This window comes from Helianthus annuus, chromosome 3 (genome assembly GCF_002127325.2).
Source record: "Helianthus annuus cultivar XRQ/B chromosome 3, HanXRQr2.0-SUNRISE, whole genome shotgun sequence".
Taxonomy (NCBI): domain Eukaryota; kingdom Viridiplantae; phylum Streptophyta; class Magnoliopsida; order Asterales; family Asteraceae; genus Helianthus; species Helianthus annuus.
The window spans coordinates 80813477-80822100 of record NC_035435.2 but is presented as its reverse complement, the minus strand read 5'-3'; the positions used below and the strand labels follow the sequence as shown (position 1 = coordinate 80822100).

Genomic DNA, 8624 nt, shown 5'->3' with positions numbered 1-8624 from the left:
CACCGACTGTACTCTTCAATAACCATCAATTTCGGGGGTTTGTTATATGTTCCGAAAGCACTATCCACACCCAATACATCTGATAAACTTTTCTTTCTACTTGGCGTGTTCTCATTGGTATTATTTGAAGAAGTATCATCTCCAGAGTTTCCAGCAAAAGCATACATATCACTGAACGGGTTCATGAATAGATCATCCATCTTGCACGTACCTGAAAAATCAGCAAACACTTAGAAAATTTTTAGGTTTTTGAAAAACAGAAATTTCAAGCGAAATAAGCTGAAGCGGAATCAGCTTTTCAAACTAAGAGCAATTTCAAGCGAAATCAGCTATTCAAGTGGAATAGCTTTTCAAGCGATATCTCTTATTTCGCTTGGAATTTCAAGCGAAATCTGATTCTCAAGCGAAATCACACGTTTTCAAACGAAATCTGATTCAAGCGGAATCAGATGTTAAATTTCAAGCGGGATCAAAATTTTCAAGCAGAATCTATAATTTCGCTTGTAATGGCCTCTGATTTTCAAGCAGAATGTTCGATTTTCAAGCGGAATCTGCGAACAACTTTTGAAGCGGAATCAGGTTTTAGGACCTTTTTTACCATTTTTAATCCGTATTTTAATCTGATTCTTTATAGGGTTTGTTAATACTATGCTTTACACAACATATGTGAAAATCAGGCCATTTCAACCGTTAGAACTTTTTCAAATCAGAAAAGTATGAGAAGAAGTGAGTAGAAATGAGAAAATCTGGTAGAATCAAGCTGAATTGGTATGAACTCCTCGTCCTGAGCTCTGATACCACTTGTTGGACCATGTCGTGACCCTAAATAGTCAGTAAAGGCAGTTCATCTTCATTTAATAAGGCGGAATCAAAGTAAACAAAGTCAAAACAACTTGTTTCCTCTTAATCTCCTTTCTATTACTGAAATCAAAGCTTTTTACAACATTTTCTGACAGAATTTTGACAGCACCTCGGCTCTGATTTCGCTCCAAAATTACAAATGAATCGAACCTATCACTTATTTATAGTGCCTCTGATTCCGCTCGAAATGGTTCAAGCGGAACCATCTGATTTCGCTCCAGGTGACTCAAGTGGAATCACCAAAATGATTTCGAGCGGAATCATCTAAGACTTACTCGAGCGGAATCACATGGATACCTGATTTCGCTTGAAATGACACACCAGTCATTTCAAGCGGAATTACATTCTAAAATCCAATTTCATGTTTTCCGACTCCAAACACCTATCTAGACCTAAGACTCGATTAAGACGCAGTAAACAGACATTCAGTGCACCAACAGACTCCCCCTTGGATGTTGACGAAGTCTTCGGCATCGAGTCTTCAGTCTTTGTATCTTTCCAACTCTGTCTTCTCATTGTAAAAACTCTCTCTTCACAGGTTCAGGATCTTGACCCAGCTCTTTCTTCAGTCTCCCCTTTGATTGTTGAACCAAAACTCTAACTCCCCTTTTCACAGACTCCCCCTCTCGGAATGCTGGGACTTAGGATCTTGATCTGGTTCAAACTTTGACTTTTGAGCCATGGGGATGATGAAATCCACAACCTGTTACTCAACCATAACATTACAAACTATACTAACTAACAAAAACTTTTCAACTTTACATCAGTTCTAGAAATCCACTTAAGTATTCGGGTCCAAGTTAATGACCCTGATTACTCAATTAATCTACCAAGTCTAACTTAATGACCTTGGTTGATCTTTGACAAATCAAACTGCTTTTAGTTCAAAAATTTTCAAACATATTCTGAAAATAATAAGTTTCAAGTTAATGAACTTGTTTTTGTCTTTTCAACAATTCAGACTTCATCAATATTAGCTCTCCTCATTCTCCAGTCCAGAAATTTCCTGCATCTGCTTCAACTCCAAGAATCCAACAATCAACTCTCCACTTTGGTTTGTCAGAAAATAAAGCAGAAATAAAATCTTTTTGGATTTTAATAATGTTTCTAAACTAGAAACGAAATACAGAAACTTAAATTGCAGAATGTAACAAAAAACAAACTATTTACAAACATATTTTTAGTGAGCATGTTAGGGAATCATATCAGTTATCAGACAAGTCACTAGTACCGTTAAGCTTTAATTTCATACTCAGAATTAAACAATTCACGTAGATTATCGATATACTGGTCCACTTAAATTCTCACACAATTTTCAATCTATTTAGGATACGAATTAGATGTTTTAAGAACTTAACTCATTCATGTGTCCCACCTCTTGAATATACTCCCGTATCCATATCCCAATATTCTGTCTTACAGGTGAGTATACCACAGATGATATCTGTAAGGGGTTAGATGCGAGGGCCGTGAGAGCTCAGGTCGATACTTCCGTATATGCAGAGAGATGACGGCTTCGTCTTTTCGGTGTGTCCCCTTTAAAGTATCTTTTTTACAACATCAATGACTATCAATTTTATTGTTTCATCAATTTGCTGAGGGTGATGCTGTGTTTCAAGCGATGCGGAAAGTATTATTCGGGGACTAGGTCAGAACTTCCATTCAGCAGAAGTCCTGGAATAATACCCCAGATATCACTGAGTATAAAGACCTAATATTTCAGAAAGAGGGATCTTTCAAACGAGATTTCAGGGGTTACCTATATATCCAAGTAGTGTTCCCCACGAAATAAGCAAGTTTGAATTTTTATGTTTATATCCCGAACAAATCTACTAAATGTGTAAAAACCTATCGACACATCAGTGAGACTGTTCAACGCTTTAAACTTTACAAATCTTTAGCGTACAGTAACTGTCAAACTGATGTACTATCATTTTCCCTTTTTCACACAAGCTCTTTTTCAATTTTCTATTGTTTTTGGATTTTTTAATTTTCTCATGTTTTTGTATTTTTGAATTTTTTTCTGTTTTTATATTTTCTGAAAATATTTACTACGGTTTGAAGTTTCTTAACACACCTCTATTTGTCGATAATGAGGCCGCTATTAATATAACGAAAACTCCAGTACATCATGCTAAAACTAAACATATAGAAATTCGACATCACTTCATCCAAGATTACTTCGAGAAGAAGTTGATTCGAATTGAGAAAATCCACACTGACAATCAGAAAGCTGATTTACATACCAAAGCTTTTGACAAAAAACGTTTTAAATTTCTTTTAAAACTGAATGGTATGAAGCTTTTCTCGGTGTCGGATGGCATTATTGGCGTTGATGAGGGTACTGTTGTAGATGACGATGAGAAACAATCTGCAATGGTTTGTCGATTTTTTACTTGTTTTGGTATTTAGGGGGAGTAAATATTTTAAGAAAATACAAAAACAGTAAAAAAATTCAAAAATACAAAAACATGAGAAAATTAAAAAATCCAAAAACAATAGAAAATTGAAAAAGAGCTTGTGTGAAAAAGGGAAAATGATAGTACATCAGTTTGACAGTTACTGTACGCTAAAGATTTGTAAAGTTTAAAGCGTTGAACAGTCTCACTGATGATGTGTCGATAGGTTCTTACACATTTAGTAGATTTGTTCGGGATATAAACATAAAAATTCAAACTTGCGTATTTCGTGGGGAACACTACTTGGATATATAGGTAACCCCTGAAATCTCATTTGAAAGATCCCTCTTTCTGAAATATTAGGTCTTTATACTCAGTGATATCTGGGGTATTATTCCAGGACTTCTGCTGAATGGAAGTTCTGACCTGGTCCCCGAATAATACTTTCCGCATTGCTTGAAACACAACATCACCCTCAGCAAATTGATGAAACAATAAAATTGATAGTCATTGTTGTTGTAAAAAAGATCCTCTAAAGGGGACACACCGAAAAGACGAAGCCGTCATCTCTCTGTGTATACGGAAGTATCGATTTGAGCTCTCACAGCCCTCGCATCTAACCCCTTACAGATATCATCTGTGGTATACTCACCTGTAAGACAGAATATTGGGATATGGATACGGGAGTATATTCAAGAGGTGGGACACATGAATGAGTTAAGTTCTTAAAACATCTAATTCGTATCCTAAATAGATTGAAAATTGTGTGAGAATTTAAGTGGACCAGTATATCGATAATCTACGTGAATTGTTTAATTCTGAGTATGAAATTAAAGCTTAACGGTACTAGTGACTTGTCTGATAACTGATATGATTCCCTAACACGCTCACTAAAAATATGTTTGTTAATAGTTTTTTTTTGTTACATTCTGCAATTTAAGTTTCTGTATTTCATTTCTAGTTTAGAAACATTATTAAAAATCCAAAAAGATTTTATTTCTGCTTTATTTTTCGACAAAACAAAGTGGAGAATTGATTGTTGGATTCTTGGAGTTGAAGCAGATGCAGGAAATTTCTGGACTGGAGAATGAGGAGAGCTTATATTGATAAAGTCTCAATTGTTGAAAAGACAAAAACAAGTTCATTAACTTGAAACTTGTTATTTTCAGAATATGTTTGAAATTTTTTTAACTAAAATCAGTTTGATTTGACAAAGATCAACCAAGGTCATTAAGTTGGACTTGGTAGATTAATTGAGTAATCAGGGTCATTAACTTGGACCTGAATACTTAAGTGGATTTCTAGAAATGATGTAAAGTTGAAAAGTTTTTGTTAGTTAGTATAGTTTGTAACGTTATGGTTGAGTAACAGGTTATGGATTTCATCATCCCCATGGCTCAAAAGTCAAAGTTTGAACCAGATCAAGATCCTAAGTCCCAGCATTCCGAGAGGGGGAGTCTGTGAAAGGGGGAGTTAGAGTTTTGGTTCAACAATCAAAGGGGAGACTGAAGAAAGAGCTGGGTCAAGATCCTGAACCTGTGAAGAGAGAGTTTTTACAATGAGAAGACAGAGTTGGAAAGATACAAAGACTGAAGACTCAACGCCGAAGACTTCGTCAACATCCAAGGGGGAGTCTGTTGGTGCACTGAATGTCTGTTTACTGCGTCTTAATCGAGTCTTAGGTCTTGATAGGTGTTTGGAGTCGGAAAACATGAAAAGTGGATTTTAGAATGTAATTCCGCTTGAAATGACTGGTGTGTCATTTCAAGTGAAATCAGGTATCCATGTGGTTCCGCTCGAGTAAGTCTTAGATGATTCCGCTCGAAATCATTTTGGTGATTCCGCTTGAGTCACCTGGAGCGAAATCAGATGGTTCTGCTTGAACCATTTCGAGCGGAATCAGAGGCACTATAAATAAGTGATAGGTTCGATTCATTTGTAATTTTGGAGCGAAATCAGAGCCGAGGTGCTGTCAAAATTTTGTCAGAAAATGTTGTAAAAAGCTTTGATATCAGTAATAGAAAGGAGATTAAGAGGAAACAAGTTGTTTTGACTTTGTTTACTTTGATTCCGCCTTAGTAAATGAAGATGAACTGCCTTTACTGACTATTTAGGGTTACGACACGGTCCAACATCCAGTTACCTGAAGTGGGAATTTTCTGCAGACTGTGTAGCACGGGGCCGTGTTGGGCGGGCATAGCCCGTGCTGAACTTGCTGTAACGAAAAAAAATTGTCGGATGGCTCTGTTTTTGTGCATGGGGTGCTGGTTCAAGTTTCCCTTGTTATCCTTCACCATCCCGAGTGTGTTTTATTCCTGAAAATTAAAACTAAACTAGAAAACATAAAAAATAATCTAAACTAAACTAAGGATAGTTCTGCGGAATGCCTCCGTGGTGCGCCACGTTTATAAGGGTCCTTGGCTAGACCCAAATCCTGGTCATATGTTACCCAAGTGGGATGTTTTGCATCCCATGCTAAACCGTCAGAGAGCATCATCCAAGCTTGAGTCGATGACCTTCATGTAGTTGACCGGGTCTTCGTCTTCTAATCTTTTTCCAACCCCAAACTTCACTTCCTCGTCCCAAAACTTCAATGTCAGTGTTCCGTCATTCATGTCTACCACTGCTTGTGTTGTGGCTAGAAATGGCCTCCCTAGGATGAGAGGGACTTTGGCATCTTCTTCCATGTCTAGTATGACAAGGTCGGCTGAGAAGACGAAATTGTCGACTTTGACCAATAGATTTTCAGCGACACCTTGTGGATATTTGACGGATTGGTCTGCAAGTTGTATGCTCATCTTTGTAGGGCTCGTTTTTCCTAGGCAGAGTCGTTTGAACATTGATGCGGGCATGAGGTTTATGCTAGCCCCAAGATCGGCTAGTGCATTGCGAATGGGGGATTCCCCAATTGAGCAAGGAATTGTGAAGCTTCCAGGATCAATCTTCTTCTGCGGGAGTTTGTTGAGTAGTAAGGCGGAGCATTCTTCGCTTAAGTTAACTAATTGCAATGAATCAATTTTCCTTTTATGAGTGAGGAAGTCCCTCATAAATTTTGAGTATTTAGGCATTTGAGTTAGGACTTCGATAAATGGAATATTAACATGCAATTTTTTTAGTAAATTTTTGAACTTTGCGAATTGCTCATCGGTCTTTTGACGAATTAACCGATCGGGGTATGGGACCGGAGGAGTCTTAGTAGGCTCTTGAATTGGCGGAGAAGCCTTCTCTTGCTGTAGCGTGGGTGGAGCTGTGGATTGGCTTCTTTCAGTTGGTGACGGAGCCTCTTCGGAACTCACGGTACGGTTTCTCAATGCTATGAGATGTACTTGTGCCTTTGGGTTGGTTTCGGTATTACTTGGTAACGCGCCTTATGGTCTCTCGGAGAAATTTTGAGCTATTTGATTTAATTGTTTTTCAATGTTTTGCATACTAGCTTGTTGATTTCTAAAATTCTATTCCAATTGTTGAAATCGATCCGAGTTTTTCTTTTCGGCGTCGGAGATAAGGCGAGATACAGTATCTTCAAGCCTTTCTCGTCCACCTTGTTGTTGAGAGAAATTTTGTGACTCGCTTCTTGGTTTTTGAAAGTTTGTTCGTTGGTTTAGATTTTGTTGGTTACTACTATTGCTGGGTTCTCTCCTACCAAGGTTAGGGTGATTACGCCATCCTTGGCTGTAGGTTCCCGTTGGAGGACCCGACGGCCTAGGTCTATTGTCAATGTAGTTTACCGACTCGGTTTGATCATCTACTTCTTTCATACAACTCCAATTTTCATGTTGCCCACCACACCCTTCACAAGCAATAATCGAGACCGTTTTTGTCATTTCTAACTTTTTGATTTTTGAAGAAAAGGCCTCGATTTGGGCTTGTAAAGAAGTGCATTCGTCAACCTTATGGGCGCCCGGGGCAATAGTTTTATTGCCTCGGGGAGTGTGCCACTGAAAATTGGTTTGAGCAATTTCCTCAATTTGATTGTATATTTCATTTGGGCGAATATTACCTAAAAGTCCCCCGGAGCTAGAGTCAAGTGTTTGTCTTGTGTGTGGCAACAACCCATTGTAGAAAGTGGATACTTGTTGCCACACCGCAAGACGATGACGAGGACACTTTCGTAGTAGCTCCTTGAACCTTTCCCAAGTTTCATATAAGGATTCCCCATCCTCTTGTGAATATGTATTAATTTCAGTCATTAATTTAGCCGTTTTAGCAGGAGGGAAATACTTATATAGAAACTTTTGGGCTAGTTCATCCCAGGTGTTTACCGAGCCAACTGGGAGGGCGTTGAGCCAAGCCTTAGCTCGGTCTTTTAGTGAAAATGGAAACATGCGAAGGCGGATGGCGTCGTTTGATGCTCCATTGATCTGGAAGGTATCACATATTTCTAAGAAATTAGTAATATGTAGATGAGGATCCTCGTCCGCAAGCCCATGGAAGGTTGCGGAGTTTTGAAGCATTTGTATCAAATGTGGCCGAAGTTTGAAGTTGTTAGCTTTGACATTCGGTGCATTGATAGCGGCGCCGAAATTACCTACGTTGGGTCGTAGGTAATCCATAAGGGTACGTTAGTCCGCCATTGGGAGTGGGTCCCCCAAACTTTCTCTTGGTTTTTAGCTTTAAGTCTATTTCTGAGAAAGCGTTTGGGTTCTTCTAGAGGTTCTTTTATGTCTCTACTAGAACTGGAGCTCATACACTATGTAGAAAGTCCAGATGTGGCGCCTGGGTTCCAAGTCCTGCAATAAAAACAGAAAAGAACGTTGGTCAGAAGGTTCACCACGGCCCCGTGCTCAGATGAACACGGCCCGTGGTCGGAGATACAGTGATTGTTTTCCGGATCCCTGTTACTGGGGAGTTGGACACGGCCCTGTGTTGCACCGGCACGGCCCCATGCTCAGCTCTCTGTAACTCGGAAAATAAAAACTGCCAGTGACAATGTTGGGCATGGCCCGTGTCCGACCAGGCACGGCCCGTGCTGAGCTCTGCAGAAACTGAAAAATTAAGAAAATCCTAAAAAAACGGAAAAATTAGAAAAAACGATTAGGCCGTTGATTCCTAACTTTCTTAAAATCCTTGTGTCCCCGGCAACGGCGCCAAAAACTTGATGTGTGTGTGGTGTAATAGTTTTTAATGTATATTTTAAGTCCTTTTACACTGTTTTAGTCAAGTTTTAAATTTATAAAACACGATATTTACTAACACTAAACACACTTATGGGCAAGTGCACCCATCGTGAGCGTAGTTTAGTGTTGGTAAGATACCGAGGTCGTCCAAGGACACACGAGCTTTTAGTACCAGTTTATCCTCAACGTCTAATCAAATCAAAAGTTAGAAAAAGGTTTTTAAACTAAAAAAATAAAACTAACTAAA

The 8624-nt window shown here is 38.7% G+C and overlaps 1 non-coding gene across 1 annotated transcript; it reads left to right on the top strand.

Annotated features, from left to right (window-relative positions):
- Positions 1 to 7349: 7349 nt before the first annotated feature.
- On the top strand, positions 7350 to 7456 carry LOC118490833. The gene has a single exon (XR_004890058.1). It is a non-coding gene; the product is annotated as a small nucleolar RNA R71 (small nucleolar RNA).
- Positions 7457 to 8624: the final 1168 nt, after the last annotated feature.